The 22,401-nt window shown below is 35.8% G+C and overlaps 1 pseudogene; it reads left to right on the top strand.

The window, feature by feature from the left end:
* LOC121400789 overlaps positions 1–22,401 on the top strand; it is a 191,765-nt pseudogene that overhangs the window by 63,870 nt on the left and 105,494 nt on the right.

The following is a 22,401-nucleotide window of genomic DNA, read 5'->3' as shown; positions in this document are numbered from 1 at the left end:
GGGGTGCTACAACCACTGAAGCTATGCCACAGCTCCTGGCTAAATATACAATATCAAAACAGGGGGGTTGTGGGAGCACTCTAAAGGCTTTAAAGTATATATATAAGTATAATAAATGCTATTGCATATGTACCCAAAACAGGGGTTATTTTGTTACAAAGTTATGATCATAAAATTGATAAGCCACCATACCACGTCAAGGTAAACCCCGAATGGCGGTCCCTAACTTGTTTTATATTTTATGTGCATTTTAGCATTACCTGTAATCAATGTCCGTTGAACGCTGTTTTTTCACTGAAGGCTAAATCCTCCCCAGCCAGCAATCAGGCTTTTAAAGGAGAGATATTCCCAAAACAAACGCCCAATTTTAAAAGCATAGGATCACCACTAGTTTAAAGGGGGGGTATGGGGTGCTACAACCACTGAAGCTATGCCACAGCTCCTGGCTAAATATACAATATCAAAACAGGGGGGTTGTGGGAGCACTCTAAAGGCTTTAAAGTATATATATAAGTATAATAAATGCTATTGCATATGTACCCAAAACAGGGGTTATTTTGTTACAAAGTTATGATCATAAAATTGATAAGCCACCATACCACGTCAAGGTAAACCCCGAATGGCGGTCCCTAACTTGTTTTATATTTTATGTGCATTTTAGCATTACCTGTAATCAATGTCCGTTGAACGCTGTTTTTTCACTGAAGGCTAAATCCTCCCCAGCCAGCAATCAGGCTTTTAAAGGAGAGATATTCCCAAAACAAACGCCCAATTTTAAAAGCATAGGATCACCACTAGTTTAAAGGGGGGTATGGGGTGCTACAACCACTGAAGCTATGCCACAGCTCCTGGCTAAATATACAATATCAAAACAGGGGGGTTGTGGGAGCACTCTAAAGGCTTTAAAGTATATATATAAGTATAATAAATGCTATTGCATATGTACCCAAAACAGGGGTTATTTTGTTACAAAGTTATGATCATAAAATTGATAAGCCACCATACCACGTCAAGGTAAACCCCGAATGGCGGTCCCTAACTTGTTTTATATTTTATGTGCATTTTAGCATTACCTGTAATCAATGTCCGTTGAACGCTGTTTGAAAAAACAGCGTTCAACGGACATTGTTTACAGGTAATGCTAAAATGCACATAAAATATAAAACAAGTTAGGGACCGCCATTCGGGGTTTACCTTGACGTGGTATGGTGGCTTATCAATTTTATGATCATAATTTTGTAACAAAATAACCCCTGTTTTGGGTACATATGCAATAGCATTTATTATACTTATATATATATACTTTAAAGCCTTTAGAGTGCTCCCACAACCCCCCTGTTTTGATATTGTATATTTAGCCAGGAGCTGTGGCATAGCTTCAGTGGTTGTAGCACCCCATACCCCCCTTTAAACTAGTGGTGATCCTATGCTTTTAAAATTGGGCGTTTGTTTTGGGAATATCTCTCCTTTAAAAGCCTGATTGCTGGCTGGGGAGGATTTAGCCCTCAGTGAAAAAACAGCGTTCAACGGACATTGTTTACAGGTAATGCTAAAATGCACATAAAATATAAAACAAGTTAGGGACCGCCATTCGGGGTTTACCTTGACGTGGTATGGTGGCTTATCAATTTTATGATCATAATTTTGTAACAAAATAACCCCTGTTTTGGGTACATATGCAATAGCATTTATTATACTTATATATATATACTTTAAAGCCTTTAGAGTGCTCCCACAACCCCCCTGTTTTGATATTGTATATTTAGCCAGGAGCTGTGGCATAGCTTCAGTGGTTGTAGCACCCCATACCCCCCTTTAAACTAGTGGTGATCCTATGCTTTTAAAATTGGGCGTTTGTTTTGGGAATATCTCTCCTTTAAAAGCCTGATTGCTGGCTGGGGAGGATTTAGCCCTCAGTGAAAAAACAGCGTTCAACGGACATTGTTTACAGGTAATGCTAAAATGCACATAAAATATAAAACAAGTTAGGGACCGCCATTCGGGGTTTACCTTGACGTGGTATGGTGGCTTATCAATTTTATGATCATAATTTTGTAACAAAATAACCCCTGTTTTGGGTACATATGCAATAGCATTTATTATACTTATATATATATACTTTAAAGCCTTTAGAGTGCTCCCACAACCCCCCTGTTTTGATATTGTATATTTAGCCAGGAGCTGTGGCATAGCTTCAGTGGTTGTAGCACCCCATACCCCCCTTTAAACTAGTGGTGATCCTATGCTTTTAAAATTGGGCGTTTGTTTTGGGAATATCTCTCCTTTAAAAGCCTGATTGCTGGCTGGGGAGGATTTAGCCCTCAGTGAAAAAACAGCGTTCAACGGACATTGTTTACAGGTAATGCTAAAATGCACATAAAATATAAAACAAGTTAGGGACCGCCATTCGGGGTTTACCTTGACGTGGTATGGTGGCTTATCAATTTTATGATCATAATTTTGTAACAAAATAACCCCTGTTTTGGGTACATATGCAATAGCATTTATTATACTTATATATATATACTTTAAAGCCTTTAGAGTGCTCCCACAACCCCCCTGTTTTGATATTATATATATATATATATATATATATATATATATATATATATATATATAATACAAATGCTAGTAACAGCACTCACGCTTTGCAGTATCTTTGCGGTGCACGTCCCATGAGGTCTCCGGTCAGTCCTCCATAATATATATTGTTCGAATAAGGAACAGCACTCGCCGAGTTCGAACGATATATATATATATATATATATATATATATATATATATATATATATATATATATATATATATATATATATATATACACAAAAAAAAACTGGACTGATGCACTCAGAGCACAAATGAATGCCTAGGTGCTGGTACATGGGGCAGATTTATAAAGGGTCGAAGTGAATTAGAGGGAATTTTCGAAGTAAAAAAATTCGAAATTCAAAGTATTTTTTTGTGTACTTTGGCCATCGAATAGGATACTACGAATTTACTTTGAATTCGATTCGAAGTAAAAATAGTTTGAATATTCGACCATTTGATAATCGAAGTACTGTCTCTTTAAAAAAACTTTGACTTCAATACTTCGCCAAATTAAACCTGCTGAAGTGCTATGTTAGCCTATGGGGACCTTCTACAACCATTTTCTAAGTCTTTACACATCAAAGTAAAATTGTTCGATCGTACGATAAAATCGTTCGTATCGTTCGATGCGAACGATTTTACTTCAATCGCAGGATGTCCAAATTTGGTGTATTTCAATTCGATGGTCGAATTTCGAAGTATTTTACACTTTAAAATTTGATCCGTGATAAATCTGCCCCTATCAAACTATCAAACAACAAAAGTCCGCACTCATAGGTCTTGTGATGCAAAAAAAAATTATGTTTATTCAACGTTACGCCTCTTAGACGTGAGCCGCCCTCCACTTCCTGAGGACGGCTCACATCTAAGAGCCGAAACGTTGAATAAACCCAATTTTTTTGCATCACAAGAGAGAGAGATTTCTCATATATTTTTATAGTAATGTAAACTCTTTTTGATGGTTTTGTGGTCCGTCTATTTTTCCCAGTGGGGAAATACTTCTGGAGCCACTAGGGCACCAGTTTCTTTCATTTGAATTTCTCAAGCCTAATCAGCAAAGCAGATTTGAGCAGATTTTTAGTATATTCACACATAAGCAGTAATATATCACTGGCATCTCTGGTGAATGGATTTAAAAATAGGTGAGCTTAAGTCATTTAAAAAAGGAGTGTAATGAAAATAAACTTCAAAATGAGCTTTGAAGAGGAGTGTAAAGTCAGTTGCTGTCTTAATTAAAGAAAACTTTTGCAACATTTTAGTACTAAAAAAAATAACACCATTTTTACCTTTTCAGCATTTGGTAAATATGATACATTGGGGTAAAAAGTCTGCAAATTAAAAGATTAAGGAATTAGATACAAAAACAAATCTTTGTTCTGGGGATGTAGCAAAAATGTTAGTGCTAAGAATCCCAGTCCCATGTACGTTTATGTGACTACTGGATTTATTCTTGTAAAAGAAATATGTGTTTTTACACTTTTTTCTATATTTACTTAGTTCCTCCCAGAACCAGGAGGCGGGCCTGGGTGCAGGATGTGCAGCCGGGTCCCCCCACCCCCCTCCGTATGTGGTTTTTAACGCAGGGGGGCCCTGAGGGGGTGGGGCCCTGGTCCAATCGCACCTCTGCTCCCCCGGTAGTTCCGCCACTGCCCAGAATACTTTTTCCAATTGACACAGTATGGCACAGTATGAAGATCAGTATATCTATAGGTCTGAATTTTGGCAGTATATTTTGGGATATTATCGCTATATAGACGATCTCTTCTTTCTCTGGCAGGGAGATGAATCTTCTTTGGTCTCCTTCATTGATTACTTAAATAACATTCCATCAACAATTCGTTTTACGGCATCTTGGAGTGTGACTGCAGTTTCATTCCTAGATATAATGATTACCTATCAATCAGGTTTTCACCCACCGGCATTGATCAAAGCTTTACCATATTCACAAATGCTTAGGGTCAAGCGTATTACATCTGAAACAGAGGAGTTGGGGAATTCATTATCAGTAATGGCTGATCGGTTTCGTGAGCGAGGATACACGCAAGTGGTGGATCAAGCTATAGTCAAGGTAAATACAGAGAGGCAGAGAAGAGATACCACTAAAGAAAAGAAGGTTTTTGTAACCAAATATACCACGGGCAGTCGTTATATTAAACATATTGTGCGTACACATTGGCATCATTTACAAACGGATGCAATTTTGGGACCTGTCTGTCAGGATACCCCGATGTTTGCTTACAAACGGGGTAAAAATTTAAAAGATCTACTTGTTAAGGCTAATAATAAAGCACATTATTTGACCCAACATTTTTTGGCCAATCCACAACCCGGTAACTATAGATGTTACAATTGCTCGGTATGCAATAGCATGCTACAAGGGACATCTTTCACACATCCACGAACATCACAGAGTTTTCAGATCAAACAACGTATTACTTGCCAATCCACATGTGGTCTATATGATTGTTTGTCCATGCGGTCTTTACTACATAGGCAAAACAATACAGAAACTCAAAGACAGATTCTTGACACATAAGAGTGTCATAAAAATTGGGAAAGATACTACTCCTTTGGTGACACATTGTAAAGTGTACAATCATAATATATCATATCATCTTTACGTTTAATGGGAATTGATGAAATAATCTCCTCAAATACATTTTTGTTTTAGGGGTTAACAATTTCCCCCCCGCTATATGCTAGATATGTCCGATACCTATTCAAGATGATGGAACAAAGGGATGCACTAATCATAGTGTTTTAGTGTGGATAACACATATATATCGTGTTTCATGTTTTTTTTCATGTTTTTTATATTTTACACTTATTGAATGTCCTATTATGACCCTGCAGCTCCAAGTAGTTTGAGACTTCTGCATGGTGGAACACATTTGCTGAAACAATGCTATTTGTTTCATAGTAATTGTGTTTGGAGCGTAAGTGACATCAAGCAACAGTAATATGATCATTCTAGCATATTTGGAACATTGCAGTATCACATCCATTATGTTTCTTTCCTCTCCTGCTTCACAAACGCTCCAGTAGCGTTCACTTCCGGTTTTTGGAACGCATTTGCGTTCTGGAAGTGTTCCCATAATACATGGGGTGCTGATTGATTACTTTTCAAAGCGGAAGTGTCGTCACACGCGCTGAGGCGCGCTCGTTTGCTATTGATTTTCTGTACTTGCCACAAGGTATTTAACGGACATGCTTGTATAATTCTTCCTGCCTTTTTTTATGATTTTTTGTGCCCCTGATGAAGACCTTTGCAGGTCGAAACGCGTAGGGCGACATGCTGTTGCCATGTGGGGTAACTAGCATGTAATACATTTTTCTTTGTTTGATTTAATAGAGTGTGCTTTCCTTATTTTTTTGTTTCATGCACTTTTTCCAATTGGTCTTATTTTCAGCTACTTGGGCCAAGTTTATTATGAACTTGCTTACAATCTTGTGGCAGTCATCTTGGATTGTATCTCTTTCTCCTACTTTAATCACATCCTCTTCCTACCTAACCATATCTGAGGATGTTTTGTATGGACCAAAGTGATGCTAGTGTTCCCATTGGTGGCATCATGCAAAGGGAAGTTATAGGGAAATCAGCAATGATTCTTATAACATGACCTGTGAATCATTGCTTACACCAACAATAGCCTGGGTATTGGGAACATGTGCAGGCTTGGATGTGGACGAATGCACATGAAAAAAGTTGATGACCACTGCTGTAAACAATGTACAACTAAGGCTGTCGGAATGAGTGTCTTTTGATAAGTAAGCAAAATTAAAGGAATAATGGTTTCCCTGATCCTGTTTGGAAATTTTACCTGTAACCTAAAATATGGAAAGTTGTACTTTAGTAGTGCTCCTCAGATATAGAAACAAAACAATTCATAGTATTTATATGAGGATGACGAGACACAAGTTCATAACACAAAGAGACATATATTTTTAGCACACCAGCATATTTTTCTCCCACTTATTATTAATGTACAATTCTCTAGGATTCCAACAACCTCAGCAAAATGTAGTTTAGGGCCAGACATATTGTAACATGATGCTATTTTAGAACAATCCTTAGCTTTCATGCTCAATGCTCATCATGTCTTTTCATATTTATAGTTCTACAGATCCAAGGAATTTGTGGGCATGTTTAAAAGAGCAATCGGAATGGCAACATGGCACTTTGCATACACCATCAGGAAACAATAAATTGTTTTGCTTGCTTGACAACTTTAACCTTGCTAAGGTGATTACAATTACCCAAGAGACACGGCTAAGGAGCCTATTATTCCAAATTAGTTTGGAAGACTTCTGTGCTGTGTCTAATCAAAAGCATGTTTTATAAATGCTTGGCTTGCAAGGTTAAGCATTATGCAGATGTACCAGTGGTGTTTTTAGGATAATTGCTTTGTAATGTATTTATTATCAAATTGGTTTGAATGCTTAAAATGCAGATAAAATGTGAGCATTCAGCTATAAAAAGTAATCATAAGGGTATGATTGTTTTTATAACTATAACATTTTTTTATGGAAATCCATTACTCTAGCATTCTAATAAACATAAAGAGAAATTTGTGTATTGTATATTATTGAAGCATTTAAGAAGTCCTTTAACAAATACCATATAATAGCAATGTATCCCTTGAGAAGACTAGGCACACTAAATAACAGCAACCTATGACAGCCTGCTCTTCAAGGATGCAAGAGTGTAAAAATGAAAAAAGTCTCCCCCACGTACCTACAATAACTTCTAATATATATATTTTGTTGCAGGGTGTAATACTGTATGTACGTATATATATATATGTTAAATGGTTGAGGATTGGTTGTATCAAGCACTTTGATAAAGGCTAAGAGTGCTAGCAGAAATGTTAGCTTTCTGCTCTAATAAACACAAGAATTTTTGCATTAAGTCCTGTGAGTGCGATCCTCTGTCTACATTGTACTGTATTTTCTGGCTATATAATTTTTTTTTTCATGTTAGGGGTAAGAAGCATACAATAATGTCACAGAATTCCTCTTAAGCAATCTTAAAGTAGATGGTTATTTACTTAGCTCTCTATGGTGCCCCTGTAGAACACTGTGCGGGTGGAAGGCACAAGGCTGGCCCGTTTCAGTCGTCTCTGAACTGAAGATGCTGCTGAGCCTTTTTTGGTGATGGAGGCGGTGTTGGTGGTACAGGTGAGGTCATCTGAGATGTGGACTCCCAGGAATTTGGTGTTCTTTACTGTCTCTACCATGGAGCCATTGATGTTGAGTGGTGTGTGAGCAGGGCGAGTTCTCCTGAAGTCAACGATCAACTCTTTAGTTTTATCTATATTCAGTGACAGGTTGTTTTCACTGCACCAGACCGCCAGCTGCTGAACCTCATTTCTGTACGCCGACTCGTCATTGTGGCTGATGAGCCCCTCACATTCTAGATGTATTGATGAGTATTCAGACAACAAACTCTTTCACTTATATTCCTGCTAACTGGCTTCCAGGGTACTAGTGGGGACAACACCCTAATACATACTTATCAGCATTAGAAGACATTGTTATTATATAAGTTATTGTTCTATGACCTAACACAGTGCTCCTGTTTCCCAGTGTGATAAAGTACATAATATGTGCCTGCTCGTGGCTTTCCTTGCGCAAGTAAGTAAGTCTATGTCTAAATGGTTTGCTGAATACTGATTTAAAATATAATGAATGGTACCCATACTGATAGACAAAGAAATATTTTTTCTTTTCTTTAAGTACTTGTTATGCTTAAAACTTTGTACACTTGTGCCTCCACCACAATTGTCAACTTGTCTCTATTCTTCAATTTGTTTCCCTTATCTTATAAATTCTTCCTGAATTCCTACTTGTCTTTTCTTGTCTTTACCTGTCTTTACATTTTCATGATTAATGCCTTCATGTAGTCGTACATAAAAGTATATTGATTTGTCATTGATTAAATTATTCTTTCAGTCAAAATGATCAGCACGGAATTTTCAACTCCTTACTGAGTGCTCATTTTATGCTGCCAGCCACAGAATTCAAGGTAGATAACATCTTCATTTCATTTATATTCTTTAATGACAATGAACAGATTTTCATTTGACTTTCATAATAGTATGACATGTTGGTTTTGCTAATATATTTTCATTATTATCATTTACTTGTGATTCCAAGCCCCCTATAATGCAGGAAAAAATCACCAGCGACACAAAAAAAATATTGAGATTTTAACATGCATTGTGGGTCACCCATGGGCCTCTAAAGAGAGAGCTGACCCTGGACTCCCCACAGCTGTTGGGTCTGCCTCCTCTTTAGTGAAACCACTGGACCCGGTGAAAGAATTTGTTGAGAAAACCAGCCGGAAATGTTAAAATATGCTCAGCATATATTTGTCTATGAAATGGTAACTATGGGCAGAAAAACCCACAGCAAAATATAAAAGTATTTTTTTTACTTTTTATTCATGTTAAAATATATTTGACCTGTGGAAAAGAAATAAGTATTTTAGGGTATTTTAAAATGAGTTAAGGGAAAACCTTAACTCAAATAAATTTGTTTACATATTTTAATCTCTAATCTCTAATAAATTAATCATTAGGTTGGTTTAGGACTCTTATTTCTTCTCTAGAGTACTCAAAAGAATGCCTGAGGCTGCAAAATAGAAAATGCTCTTTTCATGCCTTTACTATTGCTTGTCTGTTTTCTTGACACTTTGGAATTAAAAAAGCGACTTTACCAAGAGATAAACTTCTCAGAATTAAATGGGAGTAGAGCTTATAAAAAAGAATGAATTGTGAAGCAAAAGATGCAATAGAAACCATTAAAACATTTACAGGTGTAACAGATTTTATTGATTACTGCCATTACTATAAAGCTGCAAGAAAGTCTAAGAACTGCATTCTTAAGAACATCCCAACAGTATCTCTTAATATTCACACTTCGAGACCTTGCAAAATATTCAGTTAATGGAGGAAAAAAAGGGTTTCTGCTGGGCCCACTACTATCCTATCAAAATCAGTTACCCCAGTTCCAGCACATTGGGTAACTTTTAATATACATTTAAATCCTGCTTCCTAACATGTCAGTGTTCCCTGTAAGTTGCCAACATCAATATAAGTGAAACAGCAATCACATGGGTATATGTGACAATTAAGAAAAATGGCTTTAGCTTGTCTGTTCCCATTCTCCTCTGAGTCTCATCTTGATCAGTCTTAAAGACATTGGCTTACATTTTCTACATACTTGTTTACTGTGACTTGATTATTTATTCTTCTGGGATGTCTGGCTTGCGTCTTTATGCCTTTATTAAAAATGTTTGATGCTGTGACTTTCTAGACACAGTATAGTCATTATAATATGCTTTTGTTGGGAAAAGGAACCTGAATATTTGATTTTTTGGTTGAGATTTGGTAGATTTGTGATGTTTTCCATAGATAATATGGTTTACATTTTACGTAATGAAAAAAAGAAAATTATTGTATGAATTGGTTATAATTGGTTATAATTTGTAGTTATGGTATAAACTGAACGACTGTCAGTATTTTGTATAAGTTCTACAACTTGATTGATTATTGTATGATGCATTTATTTTCTTAGTTTTTGTGAAAAGTATTTTGCCAACTCTGTGGAACCCAATGTAATAAATTGTCAAGCATTCTTCATGACATCTTTAAAAGTAGATTTGCACAGGCCATTGGAACAATGTTATATTACTGTATAGTATTTTGCAGTCATGTCATTCGTGCTCCAATTTTGATTACAGTCTAAATGAGTGTTATAGTTGTTTCAGACTGTTTACCCTTATGAAGTGTAATTCTAATTTGACTTAAAAAGGCAAATTCCAATGAGTGAGGTAAAGCACAGGCTACACTGGACCCTCTTTCAGCAGGATGGGTTTTCGCTATTTCGAAAGAGAACATAAGGGTGTTCTTGATCTACACCTCTATACTGCCAAAATGTAAAATAATATGAGGTAGTCAATAAATGCCAGGTAATTTCACAGGTGTAGCAAACACACACAGCATGGCACCACTGAAGAATAGTAGGGGGAGTTGAAGTATACACCTTCCAGGTTTTCAGTTCCTCGTGTGGTCTGGATCCCTACAGTAGACGTGGAACAGGGATAGAACAATAACCTAATTTACTTGTCAGTGCTGTGGTCCCTGCACTACAGGTAAGCAGAGCCTGGGGAGAGCTACTCGCTTTTATCCTCCTTGGTGGAGCTGAAATGCTCTTGCTAACTAATGCTCACTTACTCACTCTTCCTAGAGAGTGCTATAACAGTGGTTATCCTGCACACTAGCTTACCTGTTCCGACTTCTATAAATAGGCTGTCCTTTTAGGGCCAAACACTTCTGGGGCCTTGGTGACTCCAGGCTCAATGGAAATCCACCCTAGTGTTGCAGGCCAAAGAGGAAGGACCTCCCCCGCTATGCACTATATTACAGCAAGGTATGATATGGTCATTAATCTAAGGGCCAATGAACTGGGTATGCAAATAAGTATAAATGTTTTCATGGATTTAAACCCAGCAACAAGGAAATTAAGTACTGATAGAGAATGAGGGCCATGGGGGCCATGATCCTTTGGGTCTCGACAGAGGGTTATTAGAAGGCATTATAAAGTGACTGTAAGCGAGTAAAGGCTCAGAACAATGTGATTTTGAAAACATTTACTGAAAAGCAGTAGCAGTAGCATAGCAGTAGATTTACAGACTATGGCCATAACTGTCGACATATACTATATAATGCAGATGTAATATAACTTAACCCATTTTTTGATTAACATACAGACCCACTTCAAACAGTTATATATGAAAACAAATTAGCTCTAGTGAATCTGTTTTAGGGTAAAACTGAAGTTTCAGGAAAATGCTATAACATTTGTATCTCTACAGTATGGGGCATATTTATCAAGGGTCAGATTTTGAATTGAAAAACTTCGAAATTCGAATTCAAAAATACCAACCGAAATTAAGTCAAAGTTTTTTTTTGGTCGAATAGTTCCGTTTTTGATTGAATAGGTCCTTATTCGGCCAAATTAGAATCGCACAAATCGAAAAAATAGCGCATTCGATTGAATTCGATAAATCCGCCCCTATATGTCAAAGGTTGGTATGGCAAATTGAATAGACCTGGATTATGAAACCTTTAGCACACCAGCTGTCATGGTACCACTTCCAATTACTCACAACCAAAATAAGCCACAATAAAGAATCACAAATCACAAAGTTGTGAATTAATGCACAACCCAATTTGCCATAATGAGTAATAGATAGATGTTTTTTTGTTGTCACTTTATTCTCTAATAACCTTTAATAAAGTGAAATAATGAGGACTGACCTTCACTTCACTCAGTATGTGCTTTGGTTACACATACAGATCTTTTTCAGTGTAAAAAAGATATAATATCACACCAATGTAAAAGTAATTTAAAAAAATAAAAAAGAAAGGCAAGTTATAATAATAATTGTCATAATGCTGGCTAATTGGTGTGCTATAAAATCTATTAACTTTCTATTTGTGCCTGTTTGTTATCCACCACTCAGATTGTAAGCTCTCCAGGGCAGTGCTTTCCTTTGATCTGTGTTTATTACAAGATAGCATTTAATCTCGGTATATTTATACTTATTTAATACGTTTTTTTTAATGTTGTCTTCTTTTTTATATTGTAAAATTGTACAGTGCTGAGTATCCTAGAAGAGCATTATAAAAAAAAGTTCTACATATACATACAAATAAATAAGAACAATGTAATAAGTAAAAATTTGCCATATGTAACTTTACAGTCAACCTTACTGTGTTGCCCTACCAGTGCCCTTTTTAATGATAACCATAAACTATACAAATATAGCATTTAGTACCAATTTGAAGTCATGGAGATTTTGCAATTTAAATTTGAAGGCACATTCAACATTAGCTCCTAACAAAGCTCTCAAAATGTGTATTAAAACAGCAATAATGACCCCTGCAGTAGTGCTGTGGCTGGAGCCTTTGTGCTGTATAATGATAGCTCTGTATCCTCATACAGTGTTTGATAGTGAGTTTCTCAGGTGCTTCTTTAAAACAATGTGTGCGTGTGTTTGTGTGTGTGTTTGAGTGTGTGTGTAGGTGTGTGCCATTAAAACTTGAAAACAGGACTCAATATTATATGTACTGTAGGTGGGAAAAACTGGATATACATGTTTTATTTTAGTTGTTTTTAAAGGTTTTCAGTAGAATCTGGGAAATGTTACTACAATATGTAGATTCTTGCTGTGGTTTTTATTTTTGCTGTGATTTTTTTTATCAAAACAAGATGTTTTTGCCTGTTTTTCAAGACCAGTCTTGATCCTTTTAGCTTTTGAACAACATTTTAACATTATTCTGTTGTATTTTATTAGATCACTGTTGTATCCTACAGTATAAATGCCGACTTGGCTAAACCAAGTGCACAAAATCCAGATATACTTCAAGTCCTGAGCATCAGAAGATGCTTGCAGATGCAGCTTAGCAACAGCTTGAACATTACTGCTAGATTAAGAACAACATTCATTATATGTTTTAAATTCTCCCATCACTGTACCGGTAATTCCTTTCTGAAATGCTGAACAAATGAATGTGACTCTATTAAGTGTGGGATATGTCCAACCAACCATTCCAACCATACCAGCCTTTGTTAAGCAACATTATAGAAGATGGCGGTGGGTTAATAACCACTGTAACTAAGCAGCAGGACTCAAATTTGTTCAGGAGGAGTGAAAAGACAAGCAACACAATTCACACCCTAGATGGCTACCAGCAAACATTTAATTTAATCCACACAAAGCAGTTATTAGCGGAGGCGCTGAGAGAATACAACAAAGCCAATCCGAGAATGAACATCACTTTTTATAAGGTTGGTAGCTGTAATCGTCAATCGTTTAATCAGTCATGGCCTAGTTTATGTGTTATCTGGGGAATAATTGCATGCTTACAGAAGATAATAGGCAGCTTTAGCAAGAGTCGCATTGATCTATTTTTGCTTAATAGAAATCCTTTGTTAAATGAGTATAGAATATCATTATGTGGGTGCCACAGCAAAGCACAAGTTAGATCAGAGGTAAGGAAAATTGGGCTTTGCTTCAAACTGTATACACCAACATATTATCAAAATTATGAAATAATACGGTGCTTTTAGAGGACAGTCAGAATACATGGAATATGCTAAGCATGTACTGTATCTGTTATTTTACATTGTTTAGAACTCAAACTGTGTATACCAACATTTACCAACATTTAGTAGCCTGTGTGCAACTAGTTACTGCTGAATGGTGCCATTGTGGATTGTTTCAGTACAGTAACAACCATTATACATTAATAATGTACATTATTACTACTACAGGCTGTATTTGTATTATATCACATGTGTATAAATGAAGCAGACTTTAACTTTGCTTTTGGCTCAACTTAGTGCAACATGACAAACCCCGTGTAGTAAGTGGTGTTCCTGCAACAATCTGCTATGTGTTGAACTATATGTTCCATTCAGCCCTGCTCCATCTGTACAGTTAATCTGTATAGTTAGTATATATATGGGTATATATAATTTATGTAAAAGTATGGAGGGGTGTGTGTATGGATGCTGGGTTTTCATTTGGAGGGGTTGAACATGATGGACTTTGTTTTTTTTTAACCCGATTTAACGATGTAACTATGTAACTATGTACATTTGTGATAATCATCACTTTTATGTGTATATATGTGGTGTGAAAGTTGGTTTAAAGGTACGGCAATTCTGCACTATTTCTCACTTTTTCCCGTTAGGTACACCCAAATCCAACTGACCAGGACAAAGACTCAGCCGCTAGTAATTAAACGTGATAAACCCGACAATTACATGTAAGTAGTTCTTGAAGCGGAAATTACCCTTATTATAAGGATAATACACTATCGGGATATTTCCTTTTTTCTTTTCGGTATTTTAGGTAATAAAAAAACAGCAGCGCACCGTCTCCTGCATACTATTTAGAAATATACAATTTGAAGATATAAGAAACAGTGGGACTGGCTCCCGAAACATGTCGTGAGTGAAAATACACCAATAAAGGGTGTTTGCAGACTAAAGTACTGCCTGTTCCTGGTCTGTTTCCTATATTTTCAAATTGAATGCTTATCACATGATGGATGGTGTGTGTTGAAACAGCAGGTCTACACGTATCTGATTTTGTTCGCTCATCTTGTTCTGAATATTTAGAAATATACTAGTGGGCCTGTGGATCCACTGACTTTATCGTGCAGCTCAAACTCCCTGTCACTCTTAAGCGTGGCCCTTCATCTTTTCATCTTATTACCTGGTTTAAAGGTAAGCTTCAAATTTGCACATTTTTGTTTAAAGAAGCAATAAATGCAGGTCAACTTTTATTTAATAGTAATTAAGGTTGATTTAGGGCAAACTTTGTTGAATACTTCTTATTTATAATTCCTCTTCATTTTCACTTATATTGGATGATGTAACTTAAAGATGTAACTAAAAATGTGATAAAAGTACAACTCTTTTTTGAGGCTTTTATAGTGCTCACTGGTGCCTTTAATTACTTTACCCCACTTATTATAAGGTACATCCTATTAAACATGAAAGCTGCTTTTCCTTGTCCTCTCTTCTTGAATAATAAACACAGCGAGTAACCTGTTGGTTTTTGATTATTCTTGCACTGACATATTTTTGTTGGATAATTGCAGGATTTGAAGTACTCTATCAGTCAAAGAAAACTGCCCATCATAGAATGATACTTAAAATTTCCAGTGTAGGCTACTGTAGGTCTTATTTTGTATATTGCTTTCCTGTCATATTGCTTGTGATTCTTACTACTAGCAGGAATTATTTTGGAAACATCATACCAGGGCACTACTTCTGATAAATGCCCTGTGATTTAAGTTTGCTTCTTATAAACATAGTATTTAGTTCAGCTAATAGTAAAATTTATATTTTTGCACATTGCATGCATAACCTTGAATATATTTGCATGAAATGTGCCAAAATTATACTTTTTGCCCTACAAGGTTTCATATCAATTGCATTCCTTTTAATCCCATTTTCTGAGTCATTAATAAACAAATAAAATATAAACAGCCTTTATACTATACCCAGTGGTATGCAACTAACTTTAATTCAATTACCACTGATAATTACCCTCTACACACAATCTTCTAACCAATGTTCTGTTTTAAAAAATGTTGAATTCCCAATTTCGTTATCTTTCATTTATTCATTAATCATTTATGCTTCTCTGTGTTAATAGCCTTAACACACTCTGTACAGATCATCATTTATTGCTTAATATGAATACTTAAAAACATACATTGCAATTGGCAGACTGAACTGGAAAAGAGGATAGCAAGTAAATGCACTTGATTTCCATTTCTCAGCAATCTAAATCAGAAGATATTAGGAAGTAATTGGAAAATAATAGGAAGTAATATCCTAAAAAGATCTTGAAAGATCAGCTATGGTTACAATAAATCCTTTAAATTACTGAAAAATCATCTCACACAGAGATTCATGTTGATGTCTGAAATGGCCTACTTATCTATATATAACTGAAAATTGTTTCTTACTTACCTGTTTATATTAAATCTTTTCAGGGCCAGAAAATAATGATGTTGCTGACAGAGGAAAAAATAGACAATACAGCACTGGTACAGATAACAGAATTCATTATTTTTTTTATCAGTTTCCCACCTATTAACTTCAGAACAACAAGCGACTATTGCAAATGCCATGAGAAGTGAGGTATGTTTTTTGCAAAACATCATTTAAAGGTAAACTGTATGATGTGTATTATATTTCCTCAAGTGTCCCGTAAATTACATGTAGGATTTACAATATACACAATATTTCAAGTAGACTATTCTTTTAAGACAAAGGGGCAGATGCCCTAAAGGGCAAAGTGACTTATGCTAGCGAAAATTCGCCAAGGTGACGAGATTTCGTAACTATGCTGATTCCCTAATTGGCGCAGGCGTCACTTCGCTAGTGAAGGAGATAGACGCTAGCGTTGCTTCGTACTCTAACGCCAGGTGAATTTTCGCTCTGGCTAACGGACGTAACTCCACACATTCAGTACGATTCAGATTTTACTGAATGTTATATCATGTACTAGTCTTGCCTTAACCACCTCAGACCAGGAGAAGTGCAATGGAGTGCATAGGACTTTCTCATTTTTTCATTGAAAAATTTTCCAAGTCCCAAAAAACGCTGGCGTCTTTTCCTTTTTTCTGGGTGATAGCCTGTACAAAATGTTTTGGGTTCCCCGGTCCCCCCCTACATTTCCTAACATATGGCACATAAACTATACACTGGGTTGATGTGTAGGGCAATATAACAACTTTATTTTATTAAGGTTCCCTGGCCATGTGTAATGTAATGTATTTGCTGCAACATATATGTCCATTCAACTTTCACTTCCCGCCGTATGCAAAGTTGGCGAAGCGGTCGCTAGTGAATTTGCCCCCTTAGGGTCCCTGAAATTCTCATGAATTCAAAACATGTTTACTTCATTCCTCATTGGTCAAGGTATGTAAAGGGCAAATATCCAAATACATTTTATTCTTTCCATATAAAAAATCTTTAAATGAAGCATGTTTTACCTTGTGGACATCATTACTGGAAGGATCTTTACATTTCAAAGTATGATCATAAAAAGGTCATGTATGCTGTTTCAATCAATAGCTCTTTTATCCTGAATGAAAAACACAGATGTTTCAGTATATATATCTAATCAACATTACACATGATTAAATCATCTAAGGAATTAGTAGGCTACGTACTAAGTTGCATTAAGTATTTAGAGTGTGACTAAATACCCGTGTAGATTTATATATAGAAGTAATCTTCTATAAATAAATATGTGTGGGTGAATCACCAGATTTACATAATGAAAAAATGTCCTTAAAAAATTAAAGCTTCTATAACGGTAGAGATTTTTTAGATATACTACGTGAGCTAAACATATTCCCAGTGGAATATTAATGTACAGAAGGCTTTGATGGATGAGATGATAAAAAGAAATTTACATACAAAATAATTCAAGCAAATTTATTTGAAATGGTAAATGTATACTAAAGTTAGATAGCTGGGAAAAGGTAAAACATCTATACAGTAGATGAAAATTATCTTCACTCATGGAGGCTTATCTATAATGGTTGGATTTTAGTGGTTTTAGAAACCACAAATAAACACACACAATCTGAAACCACGACTGTCATGGAATTTGTGTTTTTTCACTTAATAAATCTCACATTTTTAGAGCTTTTTCAAAATATAGAAAAACCACAATTTTTTTGTGATTCCTGGAGAAAATCTCAATTCGATTGTTAGTAAACGGGCCACATATTATTGTGTATTTGGTAACAACAGACAATCAGAAAAAAGCTCACTGGGATTTCTCGCCCATGCAGTGAAATCTATGGGTTAAGTATGGGGCAGTTTAAAATCTAAAAAGGAAATATATCTTTTCAGCTCTAGCTTATGTTAGATAATGTTTCTACAACTATTAGATGCCTTGTTTTAAAAATGCTGAAATTACAGTTTTACTTGCCCCAGCCTACATGAAAAATCCCTCCCCAAAGGTAAGAAGTACTAGTATAATAATAATGTATACCAGTGTACAACACAACACACAAAACTAACACGTTTTGGTTTCAAAACACCATTAACTAGTATTTAAAGGCAGAACATGTACCGTATAATGCCTACTGTTGTCTTCTTAATCTTCTGCATATTTAGTGCAAATATAGCTCTTCCCCTGCTCATATGTGTAACTGACAATTTAATTAAGGTACATGGGATGGATTTTAACATCTTATTTTTGGACAGTTTTATTTAAGATCAGAATTAATAAACTGTAAACCCCGATGTATAGTCCACTTGCTGTTATAAGGACTAATTTGTTTTTTCCCTTTTCTATCAAGTAATGTGAGTTAATAATAAAAATAATTGGATTTGTTTGTACTGATTTTCCCCTTTCCCCTTAATCATTTTACAACATTTTACAGTACTCTCTCAGTGCTGCAGAACAATGCTACACTGAGAAAATTAAATCTTAAAACAGTCTTTTAACTCTTTAAAATGAGTGGTATATTGTCACTGACAATTACTTTATTTAGTTGTGATTGCTTCTAAAATTCAATAAAACTAAATCAAAAGATTTATGGATAGATGACTTACTGATTTTGGCCAATGGCCATTTCCCTATAATATCCATCTGATTTGTCCAATTTGTTTTAGAAAAATGGTGTAAACATGGAAATGGTTAAACTCCAGTTTGTAAATCAGATAAATGGACATACCAGATTAATTCCAAATGCAATTATGCTTACAAAAATAAGTATGCATTTATTTTAAGGAATGTGCATTGAACTAAACATTTTGATGCTAAATCATAACTTTTATTCTAGTAGGAAACTAGCAACAAGGTATTATATAGTGCTACCAAAAAATGCCTGGCAATTTAGGAAAGTAAATCTAGATGTAATGTCAAAATAATTAACAGTCCAGAGGAATTATTTATTGGGACATTTCTCACAGGGTTAATGGTGCACTGCGAGGCTCAGGAGGTATTTATTTCTTGAAAACAGATTCCTTCTTAACCCATGTAGTTCGCTAAATTATGAATGGAGTGCTTTGCAAGGAAGTAACACTTGGGGGATAGGAGATTCTGATGCCAGCCACAGAGAAAGTTGAATCGTTTTGGCTTTCTTTTATGCACATGATAATTACAGGGATCCATAAAGTGCTATGTTTGCATGATACGTAACTGTTTACTTATGTTTAAAACTTTTAGAATGTGAGGAAATTTACCTAGGAACCTTTTTCAATCTATCGGATGTGTCTTTTTATGTTTTGCATTTTACTAGATATGAAACAATTTAATGGCCATTTTAGATATTGATATAGAAAATAGTTGCAGTACTTTGCTTTCAAAATTCTGAATGTCTGTTTTTATCAGTACATACCTTATAGAACATGGACATTGGACATATGGACTGCACAAGAAAAAGAAAATATCTGCCATCTCTTATCATTCATGCATCTGTCTGTCATAAGTATGATAAATTTAGAGCCGTAACTAGAGGGGGGCGGGCCCTGGCGCGGAACGTGCAGCCTGGCCCCGTCCCCCTCCGTAGGGCCAGAAACGTCCGCATTAGAACAGTGGCGCGAGCTGCCGGGGGGCCCTAAGGGGGTGCGGGCCCTGGCCCAATCGCACCCCTGCTCCCCCGGTAGTTACACCACTGGATAAATTGGCATATGTTAAGTTTGGTTTCAGAGCCATGGTGAAAAATCAACATGCTATGATAATGGTTCAACACCAAGAGGCAACAAAAGTCCTTGGTGAAATTTAAAAAAAACTAAAATCTTATGAGAAGCTTAAAGATGATCTTAAGCATCAGAAACTTGTTCTTAAGGAACATAACAAAGGGACATTAAAGATCTTGTATCAGATTGCTCAGGATAAAGCTGTTGTAGAACAGAAGTTAGAGAAAATACAAAGATTTCAACAACTTCTTCCTGAATATCAAGTAGCACTTGAGAAAGCTCAATATAAATGCTATGCTCTTGTGGAATACATTAAATAACTTATGTAATTTTAACTGAATTGTGGTTGGACAGCATGCCCCTCCCTAAAATCCTGCCACCCAAGGCCCAGGCCTTTGTAGCCTTTCCACAAATCCGGGCATGTTCTTGGCCCTACCGGTGATGTGTATGATCAAGGCATTTACTGTATTTGGTATGAAAGGGCTGACCATGCAAAACAAGTTTGAGACATATCTATATTAAATGTTCGTCTAAAATGATTTTTGGACAAAAAAGTATGCAATAATTTGTTTGCTCAGTTTGTTTATTAGTACGTAATGGTGTAACTTTTTTACGTGCTTGGTTTTTGAACTTCCACTGGAACTTACTTACAGAGTTCAGACGCAGAGTAAAATAAATTTGGTGTTCACATGGTGTAAATGGTGTAACACATACCTTGATAAATTTGCAATTTATTTTACACAGATTTTCTGGCAAATTTTGTTTTATGTAGCATAATAAATAGGCCCCTTAGAATCTGAGATAGCAGATTTATGTAATGATGATATTAATGATTTATTATATTAGTGATATTACTTAAAACTCAAAACAGAAATTTCGCTATCTCATTTTTTTAAGTTTAGGGCATCATAAGTAATAAATCTGCCCTCTCATTTATCTAATCAGACATAACTAACCTTATAATGTATGTGATTTGATATTTGCTGTTTTGCAGCTCTGAATTAAGCCACGTGATTACAGGGTTTCTCATAGATTTTTCATTTATTTGTAGTTGAAATCATTGGAAATTTTATATATATAACACGAAACACGTAAGGCTGTGGACACAATAAACTCTTCACTTTGAATTTATCTGCCTGTTGGAAGTTTGCCTTCTTTGAGTGCCTGCTCCAAAGGTTTTTTCGGCTTGTCCACTCTTCATGCTGTGGCGCACCTGGGCCTTTTCCTCTATTTGGTGAGTAATCACTTTCTACTTGGAGACCCTTAACCCCAGATTTATCATGGAAATTTTATATAGTTTAAAAATTTGGGGTACAAAGAAGTAGAGCTTAGCTCCCTTATAGGTCCATATCATACCATTATAGGTTTTGATAATTTAGTTTATTTTTCTTTTTTCATTTCTGTTTGAGGATATTTGTATGTTATGTAGAATTATTAAAGACTGTAGTAAATGATTTTTATGGCTGCTACTTCATATTACATATGTTTGATTTCCACATGAGAATCGTGTGCTATGCAGAAACCTGATGTGGATATAGAGGAATTAATAGCCACAATCATTATAATTATAATCACCAAACACTGACCTTACATGGGCAAAGGGAGCAAAAAGGCAGATGGCTAACATTGATCACTTTCTGAATGAGCTTCTAACCTTCAGTACTATAACAGTAAGATATCCTTTGCAAGGAATGTGTCAGTTTTATAAAGAGAGAGAGAGAACCATATTCATCTATTTACATTTCCGTGTTGCCACAGTCTACCTTGAAACTACTAAAGAATAACATAAAGAAAGCACAGTTTACACCCGAGAACATGGAACAAAAAGCTGGTGGCATATAGGCAGTAGGGACACCTATGAGATGGCTTCTAGCTGCAGTACACTATTACATGATCTTAACATCAAAGGTAAAGGAACAGCTATATATGCGGCATATACAATATATGGATAAACTTGATTATGTTGTTTTAATAAAAAAGGCACTTGTTTGTAACAGTAATAAATATAAAATGTTATATATGGTACTATAAATAGGTTATAAGAGTTAATATGTAAAATACTGTATAGCAATTCAATGGGCATATATTATCCTTTGCAGGTATGCATAGCTTTTCATATGAAAAAAGGCAGACTTTGGCCACAAGTGGATACATCTGGCACCCTCCAACCAGAACTTTGCCTTTGTTTGATTCAGGTCAGCCATTACAGAAATACCTACCGTATATACTCAAGTATAAGCCGACCCGAGTATAAGCCGAGGTACCTAATTTTACCTACGAAAACTGGGAAAACTTATTGACTCTAGTATAAGCCTAGACACAACTACAGCCCTGTCTCCCAGCAGCGCACATTCTGCCAAAGTGACCCCCCCAGCGATCAACCGGACTTCTTTGCAAAGTTGATGGTGACAGAGAATTGCCAAACGGATTACTGTGTGCATTGTCCCACTACCATGTGCAGAGGGTGCTGTTTGATATTGCCATCACTGTTAATCTTTCGTATAACCAACAGAGGGCGCTGTGTGATATTGCAGTCACTGTTATTCTTTCATATAA

This window comes from Xenopus laevis, chromosome 2S, assembly GCF_017654675.1.
Source record: "Xenopus laevis strain J_2021 chromosome 2S, Xenopus_laevis_v10.1, whole genome shotgun sequence".
Lineage (NCBI taxonomy): Eukaryota > Metazoa > Chordata > Amphibia > Anura > Pipidae > Xenopus > Xenopus laevis.
This window is presented reverse-complemented; position numbering and strand designations above follow the sequence as displayed.